Source organism: Pelophylax lessonae, assembly GCF_965119305.1.
Source record: "Pelophylax lessonae genome assembly, chromosome: 7".
Classification (NCBI taxonomy): domain Eukaryota; kingdom Metazoa; phylum Chordata; class Amphibia; order Anura; family Ranidae; genus Pelophylax; species Pelophylax lessonae.
The window spans coordinates 65768501-65785185 of record NC_138774.1 but is presented as its reverse complement, the minus strand read 5'-3'; the positions used below and the strand labels follow the sequence as shown (position 1 = coordinate 65785185).

The window sequence follows — 16685 nt, the reverse complement described above, 5'->3', positions numbered from 1 at the left end:
ATATTTCATTACTTTTAATTGTATTGTCTTCCCACAAAGTCTACTAAGCCCAAAACCATTTCACTTTTTTGTCCATCCCTGTACATACTATAGCTCAGTATTACTATAACAGTCAGCATGGGTCTTTTCTGTCAGTCACTACCAGTGGCGGCTGATGCTCCATTTTTTAGGGGGGGCGACCTCCCCGGCCGCTTGCCCACCCGCTCGTCCGCCAGCCATCCCACAGTATATATGCAGTGCCCGCTGGGAGGTATAGGTAAAGGTCCCTCAGATGCAGATGGCAGCGGCCGACACAGGTAGAAGTAGTAGGCAGTGCCGGCCAGCCCCGCACTTACCGCATCCAGGTCGTGGGCGGCTTCCCCAGCTTCTTCTCCCTGCCCAATCCGGTCGCTTCTCCTCCCGGCCAATCCAGTTTTAGGACCTGCTTCCTGTCCCGATTGGCCAGGAGGAGAAGCAGGAAGACAACAGCGAATCAACATTTGCTAATGTCACTAGTAGGTGGGCTCGGGGCTCAGTGCTCTGCGCCCCGAGCCCAACTTTTTACGTCAGGCTCATGTACTTCTAAAAAAAAAAAAAAAAAAAGAACAAGCTCATAGAAATACATGCATCCGGCGCCCCACATGGAGATTAGGGGCTGGCGCTTAGGAATTAGGGGGGTGGCGCCCGTACGCCCCTTTTGGATCGGGTCCGCCAGTCACACGCGCGGACATGTTAGGGAACGAGCGGTTAATAATTATACTACCAAAATTAGTGTGTGCTGTAAATTGCCTCCCTGCTGAAGGCTGCCATATCACTAAAGCCCAGAGCCCCTGAACAGCAGTAAATTTTTAGGCTGTCAGAAGGCCTCTAGATTTGCATCAGTGCCAAAAAGAGAGAGAAATTGAGCACATGCAGGGCAGGGTGAGGCAGTGTATTAATGGATTTTAAAAGGTATAGGCACTTTTTTTTACTGTGTTACATAGGTACTGTATACCTGCAAAAGGGGTCAGCCTGAAGTGAACCAGCAGGACTTAATTTTCTGTCTAAAGTTACACTCACAATAATAGTACTTATGACATATATAACAATCAAAACAAAAGATAATGTCCTACATACAGATTATCACATAAAATTATTTAGGATTGTCCATTACTGAAATAGTTCTAATGTCTTTTTTCGGCAACAGTCTCTTGTATGCATTCCAATTGCACTTACAGTATCTCACAAAAGAGAGTACACCCCTCACATTTTTGTAAATATTTTATTATATCTTTTCATGAGACAACACTGGAGAAATTACACTTTGCTACAATGTAAAGTAGTGAGTGTACAGCTTGTATAACAGTGCAAATTTGCTGTCCCCTCAAAAAACTCAACACACAGCCATTCATTTCTAAATCGCTGGCAACAAAAGTGAGTACACCCCTAAGTAAAAATGTCCAAATTGGGTCCAATTAGCCATTTTCCCTCCCCGCTGTCATGTGACTCGTTAGTGTTACAAGGTCTCAGGTGTGAATGGGGATCAGGTGTGCTAAATTTGGTGTTATCGCTCTCACTCTCTCATACTGGTCACATGGAAGTTCAACATGGCACTTCTGAGGATCTGAAAAAAAAGAATTGTTGCTCTACATTAAGATGGCCTAGGCTATAAGAAGATTGGCAAGACCCTGAAACTGAGCTGCAGCATGGTGGCCAAGACCATACAGCGGTTTACAGGGGCGGACTGGGCTGGGGGGCCGGGAGGCAATTGCCCTCCTGGCCGCTCTGATGACTCCCAAAAAGGGCCGCTTGCTCCGCACTGCAGACAGGCATCACACCCGCCGGCCGCTGCTACACTGTGTTGTACTTGCAGAGCTGCAGCGGGGCGGTACGAGTATACTGTGTGTGCTCCTGCACCCAGCCGAACACATTCACTTCCTTGTTAGGCGGGGCGATCTCCGCCTGACACTCTGCCTGACAGGAGCCGGCGTGATGTCATTTAGAAGCCGGGAGGCGGGAAGAAAGAGCAGAGGAGAGTGTTGCTGCTAAGATCTGCGAGGAGCCAGTGAAGCCCTGTGCAACAGCACAAGTGAGTTTGAAGAGGCTGATACTGTACACTTTACCTAAGACACAGTGAACTGGCTGGGTAATTTACAATGCTGCTTGTAATATGCAGCATGGAGGGGTTAATGTACTGCTACTGGCCACTGATGCATTAGTGACCAGTGGCAGTTAATTAACCCCTTTGTGCTGCATTAGTTGCAGTGGCACCAGTGTCAGTGTTAATTAACCCCTGTATGGTGCAGCATGAAAAGGTTTATAAACACTGACACTGGTGCCACTAATGCAGCACAAAGGGTTTACATAATAACTGCCACTGGTTGCTAATGCATCAGTGGCCAGTGGTGTATTTTATTTTTGTGCTGCCCTAGGCAAGACTAAAATCGGGCACCCCCACCATCTACATTTGTCACACCCCAGCCGCAGTATACTGTTCTTGTCTCGGGGTCTGATGAGGAAGCTACAGCTGTTCACAGACTAGTGAATGGCTGCGGCTTCCTCATCAGACCCTAAAAAAGGGGGGGCAGAGGATGGGGTCAGCAGGGCAGAGGATGTGGCGGCACTGGTGGCCACTGATCAGGAGCAATGATGAAGCTGCACTGATATGCGACACTGATGGGCACTAATAGGCAGCACTGAAGGGCACTGATTGGGGCACTGAAAGGCTGCACTGATGAGGCTGAGCTAATGGGCACTGGTGAGGTTGCATTGATGGGCACTGATCAGGCTGCATTAATGAGCACTAATGAGGCTGCAGTGATGGGCACTGGTGATATTGCATTGATAGGCTCTGATGAGGCTACACTGATGAGGCTGAGCTGATGGGCAATGGTGAGGCTGCATTGATGGGCACTGGTGAGGCTAAGCTGATGGGCACTGGTGAGGCTAAGCTGATAGGCACTGATCAGGCTGCATTGATGGGCACTGATCAGGCTGCACTGATGGACACTGGTGATACTGCATTGATGGACAATGATCAGGCTGCATTGGTGGACACTGGTGAGGCTGCATTGATGGGCACTGATGAGGCTGAGCTGATGGGCACTGGTGAGGATGCATTGATGGGCACTGGTGAGGATGCATTGATGGGCACTGATCAGGATGCATTGATGGACACTGGTAAGGCTGCATTGATGGGCACTGATCAGGCTGAGCTGATGAGCACTAGTGAGGCTGCATTGATGGGCACTTATCAGGCTGCATTGGTGGACACTGGTGAGGCTGCATTGATGGGCACCGGTGAGGCTACATTGATGGGCACTGATGAAGTTGCACTGATGGGCACTGGTGAGCCTGCAATGATGCATTATTTTTGTTAAACCTCCTTGTTTACCATTAACATTAAATTATGTTACCCCAATGTATCATATTTATCTTGCATCATAACACCAATATCTATTATAAAACCAGGTGGGCATGGATAGTGAGCTGATTTGGTGGTTCAGTGGGCCACTTGACTGGACTTGCCACCCAGGCCTCAGGCTGCCAGCCCTCCCCTGGCAGTTTAACAGGACATTTTCCACTCAGAACAGACCTCGCCATGGTCGACCAAAGAAGTTGAGTGCACGTGCTCAGTGTCATATCCAGAGGTTGTCTTTGGGAAATAGACGTATGAGTGATGCCAGCATTGCTGCAGAGGTTGAAGGGATGGGGATCAGCCTGTCAGTGCTCAGACCATACGCCGCACACTGCATCAAATTGGTCTGCATGGACTATACCTTCTACAAAATGGTGGAAATAATTTAATCTCTCATTCTGCTACACACATACTGAAAGAAATACATTATCTTGCCGAACATACAAAACTTGCAAATGTAAAAATCTTTTTAAGCATGCCATGCTTTACATTAGCAGCATTGCATTTATTTACAGATTCAAGTAATGCTGGGACTTGTGATTCCACAACAGATGGTGAGAGAGCAGCTACAACAATGAGATATATAGGAAAATTGTATTGAAGTGATCATTACGTTCAGCTGCACCATCAAATGTCTAATACAGCCTTTTTCAACCAGGGTGCCTTGAAGTTTCTTCAGGGGTGCCTTGGCAAAATGGCTAAAAATTGCTCAAAAATTGTTTTCAAAAAAAGGTTTTCATTGTGCACAATTACAACCTTCTAACTGCCAGCGTCCTAACGACCATTGGCATAATAAGTTGATAAGCAGGATGTCAGTCGCCTGCATAGCATCTTTGCTTGACCCTCCCCTTCCCCTCACATTAGCTGAATGATAGAGTAAAACTGAGGGAGAAGAGAAACATTGGAATACTAGTCAGTACTAGTTTAGAAAAAGTATATTTGCTTTGGAAAAATAAATCACCCCTAACGTTGGGTGTCCTTCTTGGACTTGTGGATGTTGCTGCATTATGTAAGATTATTTGAATAGTTTTTACATTTTAGAACGGGGCACCTTGAGACTGTCCATGATTTTTAAAGGGTGCCTTGACTGAAAAAAGGTTGAGAAACACTGCTCTAATAAGCCTATGACTATAAACTGCAGTATTATTTATGTCAAATTGAACCATCTGCCTAATGCAGTATTTCAGCAAGAAAAGGGATTCATAATTATAGAATAAAGAAACCCTCTTTTCAGTTTCAGATATTTTCCTCCAAAGAGAAGTATGCTAGATATACACAATGGGTGAACATTGTGTCGTAAATGTCCTAAAACAAACAACTTCAAACTCCCTCAGTCCATTCATGACACTGTCTAGCTGAGGTACATATTCATAAAAATATATTAATGATTAATGAATTGTGCCTTCCACACACACTCACTGGCAATAACATTTTGAACTTTGACGCTAAAGTCAATCAGTCACCATAGACCCATCAATCCCTCTCCACAAAAGTCACATACAATCAATCCCAGAGGGATCATTTTACTCCTCATACCACAAACACACAGACTTCCACACAACAATACATTTAACTAACTCACAGAAATATAAATTCTTCTATCAAATAATAGCCACTTCAGGACCGCCCGTTACAGTTTTACGTCGCTATTTTGACGTTAAATACCGGGGTTATGGCAGCAGATAGCTACCATAACCCTGGTATTTTTTTACTGGGCGGGCGGACTTCTTACTCATAAAAGTGGTCCCAGTGAGGAATTCACCGCAGGATCACTTTTATGGGTGGCAGGAGGGGGGAGTCACCTCTCCTGTCGCCCATAAAAGTGATCCTGCGGTCGTTTTCCCCGCTTAAACGATCTGGTCCGATGGCGTCCTCGGCAGGAAGTTGAGTGAGGGCAGGCTGGTCCCCTCTCTACTCTATGTCCTTGGAGGACCGGAGCGCCGTCATTCTTTGCTTCCTTCCAATAGCCTTAAAAGGGCCCATTTTTCTCTTACGTCCTCCGACAGTCGCCGCCTCCTCTAAGTCATCACTGTTGGGTATTGACTTCCGCTGCGCAGGAGTAGCTAGGCATATAGACTTAGTCAAAAACAAAAGTCATTAGCATATACACACCCATGGGGGCTGTCCCATCTGGTCAATACCCCCCTGCAGTGACCACTCCCAACTCAGTTTTAATCTGCCTAGCATCAGGAGTAGTTAGGCTTCCCTGTGCTGGGGCTACAGTCTCAGCCTATCTAAATCTTTTATTTGATTTTCTTTGAAAAAGTCAGTTTTTTTCTTACTTTACTAAATGTTTATTTTGTCAGCTTTAGTTTTAGTCGACTCTTCGGAAAAAGATGGATCATGCGGTGCTGGGATTCGGACTGACCGCCCTAGTTCTTCAGGGCAGAGGGTCAAATGGACCCCCAGCCCGCCTTCGAGCATTCAGCTATGGTTCGCCCTGGCGTTATGAACGACCCATCCCTGTTCGCACAAGGGATGCAGCCATGAGGTGGCTACCTCACTGGACGCATCTGCGATTCTGCAGTGCAATGTCCCTGGCTAACTACATTCCCTGTCAGATGAGGACAGCGGCTTTCCGTTCTGAGAGGCTCCCCACGCCATCCGGTACAGGTAAGTACTTCTGTGTGGGGCCTCTGTCTGGGGTGGCAGTCTGTGTTGCTGTCCCTGATGCGGTCCCTGCGGGGATCACTTGTACATGCACTGCGGTGCTGTGTGTTTGTGGGGGCCCCCTTCCCTGTTATCACATCGGTGTTTGTGGGGGTGCAGACTGAGTGTGTGCGACTGCAGCGGGCCAATCCGCGCGGTCCGCCATTTTAAATATGGGCAGGCATGTTTGGCTTCTTTATGGGCAAACTACATGCTGGTTTTGGCGCCATCCGCCGCCATTTTGCGGTCGCAGAGCGATCGTTCCGGCTGCATGTTCGGCGGCCATTTTTGCGGAGCCTTCCATGCAATTCCTATGGGGCAGCCATTTTCCCTGGGTCATGCAGCCTCTATGTTCAGCCTACTTTAGCAGCACTTCCTTTTCCTCTGATGCAGGACAGCGGTGGCAACACTCTGTGGAGCTCTGCAGGTTATCGCTCTCAATATCTTTCTGTATTGTCACTTCTGGCTCAGTTTTTTCTTCTCCTGTTTGGGGATCTTTGTCACTGTAGCTGTAGCGGTGGGCTGCGCACTCTGCAGCGCTCTTAAAGGGACAGTACAAGCGCCTTGCACTGTTGTTTTTTGTCACATTGGGCAATGGATTCTCAGGACAGCAAATTCCCCCCAGCTCATGTGGGGGTCCCCAGTTCTCCTGTGGCCCCTCTGAGACCTGATTTGGCCGCTGTAGTGGCGACCTTGGTGTCAAACATGGAAATGCTGATGGCTGAACGTGCTGCTAAAAAGAGGCCCAGATTGTCTCTGTCCTCTGATTCGGATGGTGATATGGCTGCTGCTGCTGCGAGCGTGCCCTTTTCAGGGTCCCGCTCATCCTTGGACCCGCTGGGGTCTGAGGGGGAGGCAGAGGTGGAGGGGGTTGATACCTCCTCCCCGGGGTCACCTGAAGATCGGGCGACCATGGATGAATTCATTGTTTCTGTGAAGGAAACACTGCATTTGGAGGATGAGCCCAGTCCTCCGGGCGTTGTGTCCTCATTTGGGACGCACAGGACCCGCAAGTCGGCGCAGATGTTTCCCTGCCCGGCTGAGTTTCATTACACTGTTAATGAGACGTGGCGCACTTTAAAACGTCCATTCCTGGTGCCTAGTCGGTTCAAATTGCTTTATACCTTTGCACCGGCTACGGAATCACGGTGGTGTGTGCCCCCGCAGGTGGATCACACTGTGGCTGTGTTAAACAAGGCTAACTTGATTCCTACGGAGGATTCCCCGGTTTTCCAGGATCCCACGGACCGGCGGTTGGAGTCTCTGGCCCGCCATTCCTATATGGTGGCGGGCTCGTTGCTCAAACCTGTTTTCGCGTCCGTTTTGGTGGCGCAGGCGGTGGCTGATTGGACCAAGGTGCTTAAGAGCAACCTCGTGTCTGATGATGTTCCGCCTGCCCGACTGGAAATGGTGGATCAAATCCACCAGGGCATCATGTATTTGTGTGATGCGGCCTTAAATGAGGCCCCCTTAGTAGCACGCCTGTCTAGTGTCTCGGTACTTAACCGGCGACTGATATGGCTGAAGAGCTGGTCGGCTGACCAGTCCTCATGGAAAACAGTTGCTGATTTTCCCTATTTCCCTATGCTGGCTCTCGCCTTTTTGGTGAGGCGTTGGATACCTTGGTAAAAGGCGTCACGGGGGGGGCAAGAGCACCATGCTGCCCCAGAACCCGGAGAACAAGTCCTTTAGAGGCAAGCGAGGTTCTGCGCCTAGATCCAATCAGGGGTCCTTTCGTGCCTTTGGGTTCAGGAAATCATTCGATCAGGGTACAAGACCAATTTCCTTTCCCGGCCGGCGGACAGATTCTTTCCCTCAAATCTTCATTTGCCTCCGGGGTGTCTGCAGGACCTGCACCGAGCGGTTCAGGACCTTCTTGCTCAGGGGGTTATTGTCCTGGTGCCTCATCGGGACAGGTTTTGGGGGTTTTATTCCAATCTGTTCACTGTGCCCAGAAAGGAGGGCAAAGTGCATCCTATTCTGGACCTGAAAGCGCTGAACCGCTTTGTGCGTGTTCGGAAATTCCGTATGGAGTCTCTCCGTTCGGTGGTGGCCTCCCTGGACCCAGGGGAATTCCTGGCCTCGATAGATCTCAAGGATGCGTACCTGCACATCCCCATTTTCGAGGGTCATCAGCGGTACCTTTGGTTTGCTATCGCAGAGGACCCCTACCAGTTTGTGGCGTTACCTTTCGGTCTCGCTTCGGCACCAACTGCTTTTACCAAAGTGCTGGCGCTGGTTCTGGGCCTGCTGAGGGCTCAGGGCATTGCGGTCTTGGGTTACCTGGATGATCTACTTCTGAGATCGTGTGCCAGCCAGGACCTAGTGCGCTATCTGTCCACTACAGTACAGACACTCCAGGAGTTCGGATGGACCATCAACGTTCAGAAATCGGCGTTGTCTCCATCGCTTCGTCTTCCCTATCTGGGAATGATTCTGGACTCTGCTCAGGAAAAGGTGTTCTTGCCAGAGGACAAGCTCCGGACCTTGCAGGACCAGATCAGGTCCCTCAAGGACAACCTGTCTTTGTCACTCAGGACCTGTATGCAGGGCCTGGGGTTGATGGTTTCGGCCTTCGAGACGATACCCTTTGCTCAGTTTCACACACGGGCTCTCCAGACGGAGATCCTGGCCCGGTGGGACAGACGGCCTCAGTCCCTGGATCTGAGTGTCTCCTTGAGTCGTCAGACCAGATTGGCTCTTCTGTGGTGGCTCCAGTCCCCGACGGTGGCGGAAGGCAAGTCCTTCCGTCCATTGGTGTGGACGGTGATTACCACGGATGCCAGCCTGTCGGGCTGGGGTGGAGTCCTGGGCAACCGGTCTGCCCAGGGCACTTGGTCGGAGGAGGAGTCCTCCCTCCCGATAAATGTGCTGGAATTGCGAGCGATAAAACTGTATCTTCCAGTGGTCAAACCGTCTTCGGGGCCGTCCTGTCCGGGTACAGACGGACAATGCTACCGCAGTGGCTTACATCAACCACCAAGGGGGCACCAAGAGTGCTCTGGCGGCCCGGGAGGTGGCCGACATTTCTGTCTTGGGCCGAGACTCATGCCCCGGCGATCTCAGCAGTTCACATTCCGGGTGTGGAAAATTGTCAGGCCGACTATCTGAGCCGCCAGACCCTGGACCAGGGGGAATGGTCCCTGCACCCGGAGATCTTCCAAATGCTGTGTGCGAGGTGGGGATCCCCGGACGTGGATCTGTTCGCATCTCGGTTAAACCAAAAGGTGGAAAGGTTCGTGGCAAGAACGCACGATCTGCTGGCGGACGCCTCGGATGCGTTAGTGGCCCCTTGGCATCAGTATCAGCTGATGTATGCTTTTCCCCCGATCCAGTTGCTATCCAGGTTCCTCCGCAGGTTAGCCTCGGAACCGCACCTGGTGATTCTGGTGGCTCCGGACTGGCCACGCCGGTCCTGGTACGCTGACGTTGTTCACCTGGCAGTGGCGCCTCCGTGGCGGCTGCCCATGCGGGAAGATCTCCGGTCTCAGGGTCCGATCTTCCATCCTGCTTTTCAGTCGCTGGCTTTAACGGCCTGGCTGGTTTCTCCTCTGAGGTCATCCCTACCCTTGTCAAGGCTAGGAAGACCTCCTTTGGTAAAATCTATTACCGTACCTGGAAGGCTTATTTCGCCTGGTGTGAGTCCAGGGGGTTCTCCCCTCGCTCGTACTCGGTGTAGAGAGTGTTGGCCTTCCTCCAGTCTGGTGTGGACCAGCACCTGGCGCTGGCCACGATCAAGGGCCAGGTGTCTGCACTGGCTATTCTTTTCCAGCGCCCTGTGGCGTCTCATTCTCTGGTTCGCACCTTCATTCAAGGCGTGCAACATTTGGCTCCTCCCAGGAAGGAGCCCTTGCCTCCGTGGGACTTGAATTTGGTTCTGTCCGTGTTACAACGTGCTCCCTTTGAAAACATCCGGGAGATATCGTTACCTCTGCTGTCTAAGAAGGTTGCCATTTTGGTGGCGATCACTTCGGCTCGCAGGGTGTCGGAACTGGCAGCTTTATCTTGCCGTTCTCCGTACTTGGTGATTCACCGGGATAAGGTGGTCTTACGTCCGCATCCCTCCTTTCTTCCTAAGGTGGTCTCTGAGTTTCACATTAATGAGGACATTGTCCTGCCTTTGCTTTGTATGAAGCCTAAGCATCCTAAGGAGGTTGCTCTGCATTCCTTGAATGTTGTCAGGGCGATCAGGGTTTACCTGTCGTCTACGGAATCCTTTCAGAAGACGGATTCACTCTTTGTCCTTCCTGAGGGACATCGGAAGGGCATGGCTGCATCCGCAGCGACTATTGCCAAATGGATCAGACAGACCATTGAACAGGCTTACGCCTTGAAGGAACGGGTTCCACCCTTCCCTGTTAAGGCGCACTCTACTAGATCTGTGAGTGCGTCTTGGGCCTATTGGCATCGGGCCTCGGTGGCCCAGGTGTGCAAGGCTGCGACTTGGTCGTCGGTGCACACATTTTCAAAATTCTACAAAGTAGATGTTCTGGCATCAGCTGATGCCTCCTTTGGCCGCAAGGTTCTCAGTGCGGCAGTGCCATAAAGGACCCTTGAGTTTTTTCTGGGTCCCTGGCTGTTGGTATTTGCTTTCCTGGGCTGTTGCTCCTGTTGAGCATTGTTTTTTTCTGTTGCCAAGTAGGTTCTCTTACGGTGCATGTAAGATTCCTTTCTCTGATGTGGGTACTGCGTTGCCTTTTCTACGGTTGCGTCTCCCACCCCTCACGTCTATACTGCTTTGGGACATCCCAACAGTGATGACTTAGAGGAGGCGGCGACTGTCGAAGGACGTAAGAGAAAACGGAATTTATGTAAAATCTTACCTGTAAAATTCCTTTCTCTGAGTCCTCCGACAGTCGTCGCCCCCGCCCCTCTTTTGGGGTTCTTATTACCTACTGCTATGCTACCAAACTGAGTTGGGAGTGGTCACTGCAGGGGGGTATTGACCAGATGGGACAGCCCCCATGGGTGTGTATATGCTAATGACTTTTGTTTTTGACTAAGTCTATATGCCTAGCTACTCCTGCGGAGCGGAAGTTAATACCCAACAGTGATGACTTAGAGGAGGCGGCGACTGTCGGAGGACTCAGAGAAAGGAATTTTACAGGTAAGATTTTACAAATATTCTGTTTTTTTCTTTATGAAAAAAAGATATTTTTTTTTATTCTTTTTTATTTTAAGTGTATTCCTCCCATATTTTTATTGTGAAATTCAATTTTATAATTATATGATTTTTGCACCGGGGTTACATAAGATCAGGCAACCTTCTTCCAAGATTGTTGGTGTGAATAGTTTCCTTTTAAATATTTTTATTACATAACAAATATACATTGAAAATAAAAAGACATTACAGTATAACAATATGGAAAGATATTGGTTTACACAAAACTTTAAAAAATATTTTTTGGTGTCTGCAGTTTATATTTTACCCCTCTTTTCCTTTCCCCTTTTTCTCTCTCCTCCCTCCACCCCTTGTTTAAGGGTATATATACACATATACCAAATACCTATATCACCTAACATTCCCTCTGTGAATAGAAAAAAAACACACACACTTCTTCCTATTTAAGGGCATATGTACACACATCTGGTTGTGCACCAAATAATATCCTCGTGTTTAATAATAAAAATATATATCAAATTGAAACACTCTATTGTATTTAAAAAAAAAAAACACACGTTCTTATTCAGCCACTTGCCGACCGCAGTGCGGCTATTTACTGCGGCGGTCAGCCCCGTGCAGGCAAAGTGACGTAGGACTACGTCGCTCATTCCCGCCGGTCTGGTGCGCGCTACCGCCCCCCCCCCCCCCCCCGCCTCCGCCGATGGCTTGATTGGGATCAGAACCGATCAGTCATCAGGTCCATGCCAATGATTTTTGGCCTCGACCTGTTGATCGGTCCTGCCCAATCAGATTATATTCTGAGCCTGTGTAATGTAAACACAGGCTGAGAAAAGACATGCTCTCCCCTCCCATGATCCTTTTTGGATTCATCGAGAGGAGAGAGCACATCTAACTGTGAGTACTGCACCAAGCACACACACACACACTTAGATAGGCACATTTCACCGCCGATCGCCCCCCCCCCAGTTAACCCCTACACCCCCTGTAACAACACACACTGTATACAGTATATAGCATTTTCCTATATACCCGTATAAGTGTGATTTGTGACCAGGTGTAGCGCTTGCGCCCCCCCCCCTTTTACACTTAAAATACCCGCCACCCCCCCAATAAAGATTTAACCCCCTGACCCCCCTGATCATCCCCAGTTAACCCCTTCCCCCCTGTCACATTGCACACTAATACAAACGTAATATACTGTTTTTCTGTATTTTGTATTAGTGCGATTGTGACTTGAGTTAGCGCTAGCGACTTAGTTTCTGTCCCAAGTAGGTTTAGGGTCCCCGCCACCCCCCCCAATAAAGATTTAACCCCCCTGATCACCCCTACACCCCCTGTCACAACACACACTGTATACAGTATATAGCATTTTCCTATATACCCGTATAAGTGTGATTTGTGACCAGGTGTAGCGTTTGAGGCCCTCCCTTTTTCATTTAAAATACCCACCACCCCCCCAATAAAGATTTAACCCCCTGATCCCCCCTGATCACCCCCAGTTAACCCATTCCCCCCTGTCACATTGCACACTAATACAAACGTAATATACTGTTTTTCTGTATTTTGTATTAGTGCAATTGTGACTTGAGTTAGCGCTAGCGACTTCGTTTCTGTCCCAAGGAGGTTTAGGGTCCCCGCCACCCCCCCCCCAATAAAGATTTAACCCCCTGATCTCCCCTTGATCACCCATACACCCCCTGTCACAATGCACACTGTATACAGTATATAGCATTTTCTATATAGCCGTATAAGTGTGACTTGTGACCAGGTTTAGCGCTTGCGGTCATTCCTTTTATCCTTAGGATACCCGCCACCCCCTCCCAATAAAGATTTAACCCCCTGATCCCCCCCCCTGATCACATCCAGTTAACCCCTTCCCCCCTGTCACATTGCACACTAATACACACGTAATATAGTTTTACTGTATTTTGTATTAGTGTGATTGTGACTTGAGTTAGCGCTAGCAAGTTCGTTTCTTTTCCAAAGGAGGTTTAGGGTCCCCACCACCCCCCAATAAAGATTTAACCCTCTGATCACCCCCAGTTAACCCCTTCATTGCCCTGTCACAGTGTCACTGTTATTGTGTTCCGTTGTTTTTCTGATCACTATTATTAGGGACACAGGTGACATTAGCTAGTGTTAGTGTCAGTCTAAAATAGCGCAGATCCCCGGTGCATAGTTAGAAATAACCCCTTGATTACCACACGCACATACACTTCCATTATTAGTATGGTGTTTGAAAAGATCAATATCTGATCTGATCAGAACTATACTAGCGTCCCCATAGTTTAGGGTTCCCAAAAATGTTTGCATGATCAGCACTGATTCCTGCCAGCACCTGCGTTTAACCCCTCCGCCCAGCCCACCCCACCCCACCCAGGCAAGTGTAGTTATCAATAGATTACTGTCACTTACAAAGAAACACAAGGCCTGATCTTTGCTAGCATTAGCAGTTTCTTTTGGTAGCGCTTGAAATAGTCCTTGACAACCAGGTGCTTTTATTACCTGCGAGTCACACTACTGTACCGGTAAATTTAGTTACCAAAATGTCCAAACGTTGGTACAGTAGTGCAGAGGCTTATAGTATACTGACCATGTCAGATGAGAGCGATGGGAATCAGGGTGAGTATACGAACCTGATGACAGCAGCGACTCCCTTACAGATAGCTCCGATGATGGATGGGTCCCTGTTAGACCCAGGTGTACCCGACCCCATTCTGGAGTTGTTGAGATGCAGGAATCGCAGGGTGCTCGTATGGAGCAGAGTGTCGGTATTAGTGCCGCTCATCCTTCTGGCGGCCTGGCAAGCGCCAGCGGCCTAGTACACCCTGGACCTAGTACAACCAGCACTGCAGTAACACTTGGTGACGTGGCGAGTCCCATAAGTGCAGTTGAAGCTTGTGCGGTGGCTAGCACGAGTAGTGGCCCGCAGCCACCGCGTATTCGAAGACAGGCCCGTAGAGACCATAGAGCCCTCCCTGATGCGTTGGCATATCCCAATTGGCAACCCACTGATTCTACAGCACCAGAACTTCCCCCATTCACTGCCCAACCTGGAATCCACATGGAGACAGCTGGTTTTATGCCCCTGAACTTTTTTGAGCTGTTCTTCACCGAAGATCTTTTCAGATCTATTGTGGATCAATCAAATTTATATGCACAACAATTTATCGCCGCCAACCCAAATTCGCCTCTTGCCAGACCATTCGGCTGGAAACCTATAACGGTTCCCGATTTTAAAATCTTTCTGGGCCTTTCCCTCAACATGGGCATAACCAAACACAGTGAATTGCGGCTATATTGGTCCACTAGCCCACTTCACCATATGCGCATGTACTCTGCCTCCACGTCCAGGGCGAGATACGAGCAAATTCTGCGATTTATGCAATTCAGCAACAATGAAATCGGTCGTCCTTGGGGAGACCCTGCATATGATCGGCTCCACAAAATTCAGCCCCTCATAGACCACTTCAATCAGAGGTTTGCAGCCTTGTTTACGCCCGAACAAGTTGTCTGTGTTGACGAGTCCCTGATTAAGTTTACTGGCCGCCTTGCTATGAAACAGTACCTCCCCAGCAAGCGTGCCAAGTGCGGGGTCAAGCTGTACAAGCTCTGTGACAGGGCCACAGGCTATACAGTTAGTTTCCGTGTCTATGAGGGAAAAGATACCACTGTGGAGCCCCCCAACTGCCCAGACTACATAGGGAGCAGCGGCAAGATAGTTTGGGACTTGGTGTCACCCTTATCCGGAAAGGGGTACCATTTGTACGTGGACAACTTCTACACAAGCGTGCCACTATTTAGTCATCTTCTTGAATTACAAATTGGCACATGTGGCACCGTGCGACCTAATTGCCGGGGCTTCCCCCAACGGCTTGTAAATTCCCGTCTTAGTCGGGGGGAGAGAGCCTGCTTGAAAACGGACAAATTGCTTGCAGTGAAGTGGAGGGATACACGGGGATGTTTTCGTTCTGTCCTCCCTTCACGCAGACACGACGATCCAAATTACTACAGCAACTAGCGTTATGGAGAAACCCCTCTGTGTCCACGAATATAACCTTAATATGGGAGGGGTGGACCTTAACGACCCACTTTTGGCACCGAATTTAGTTGCCCGTAAACCAAACGCTGGTACAAAAAAGTGTCTGTTTATTTATTCCAATTGGCTATGCTGAACGCCTTTGTCCTATACAGGACGTCAGGATGAACTGGATCCTTCTGAGAATTCCAGGAAGCGATCATCCTTGCCTACCTGTACCCAGGAGGCATGCCTGCCCAACTTCCCCTTCCAGATGCAGTGAGCCAGCTGCATGAGAGACATTTTCCACATGTCCTCCCGCGTACCCCGACCCAAACTCACCCCCAAAGAAGATGTTGTGTCTGTAGCAGGCGCGGATTTAGGCGTGACACCCGCTATTATTGTCCCAGATGTCCTGACCAACCTGGTCTCTGCATCGGGGAATGTTTCGAGCGCTACCATACACTAGTAGAGTATTAGTGTAGGGTACAGCGCGACTTAGTGTAGGGCACACAAACACAGAATCTCGAAAGATGTTTGATGGCTATCGACATTTTGAGAGACCCAAGCTGGAAAATCGCAGTTCACAGAAAAAAAAGTGTTCCAAAAAAAAATAAAAAAATCCAAAAACAGTTGTCGTATCAGTCATTTTTTATGTTCTTCTACTCTTCCTACTGTACTTTTACTGTACTTTGTTTGTTTTTCATTCTTTTGTTAACCTGTTTCTCTTGCAGGTACCCGTCGGCTGCCACATTGATTTTATATATTCTGACACAAACAGCATTTGCGCACAGCATATATGGATACCTCTGATGGCAGCAGCTGTTGTAGGCTGATTTCAGCACTGCAGTTAAATTCCTTTAGGTATACGTGGAATATTGTCATGTATACCCACCATTAAATTCAGTGGGTGGTTGTTTGGGTGGTTAATGGTGTGTAATACTACACAATATTCCTGTGGGGATTTCTGTTAGGTTCTCTTTTTTTCATTCAGCCCACAGGCTGCAGGAAAAAAAAAACCTACACTATATGCCAAACAAGGACCAGCAATGTACTGGTACGTTGCTGGACTTTGAGTGGTTATACCAGGATGATGCCTGCAGATTTAGGCATCACCTTGGTATCGTTTTTTACAGCCAGCGGTCGGCTTACATGTAAAAGCAATCCTAGCAGATAATTGGCCGCTAGACTGCTTTTACATGCAGTGGGAGGGGACTCCCCCCCCCCCACCGCCGCCTTCCATGGTTTTTCTCTGGCTCTCCTGCCCCACCGGTTAACCCGAGAGTGCAGCCGGTGGTTCAGTTATCTAACCATAGAGCTGATTGGAGATGAGAATGGCTCCAATCATCTCTATGGCCTAAGATACCGGAAGCTACGAGCATTTCATGACTTCTGTTTCGTCAGAAATAAACAGCGCCATTGGGAAAGTATTTTATCACACCAATTTTGGTGTGGTCAGATGCGTTAAGGTCAGAAGAGAGATCTAGAGTCTAAAAGACCCCAATTTTTTTAAAAAA

The 16685-nt window shown here is 48.8% G+C and overlaps 1 protein-coding gene across 1 annotated transcript in view; it reads left to right on the top strand.

Annotated features, from left to right (window-relative positions):
• Positions 1–16685, top strand: part of LOC309560465 (cytochrome P450 2C23-like) — a 171413-nt gene that overhangs the window by 96830 nt on the left and 57898 nt on the right. The window lies entirely within an intron of this gene.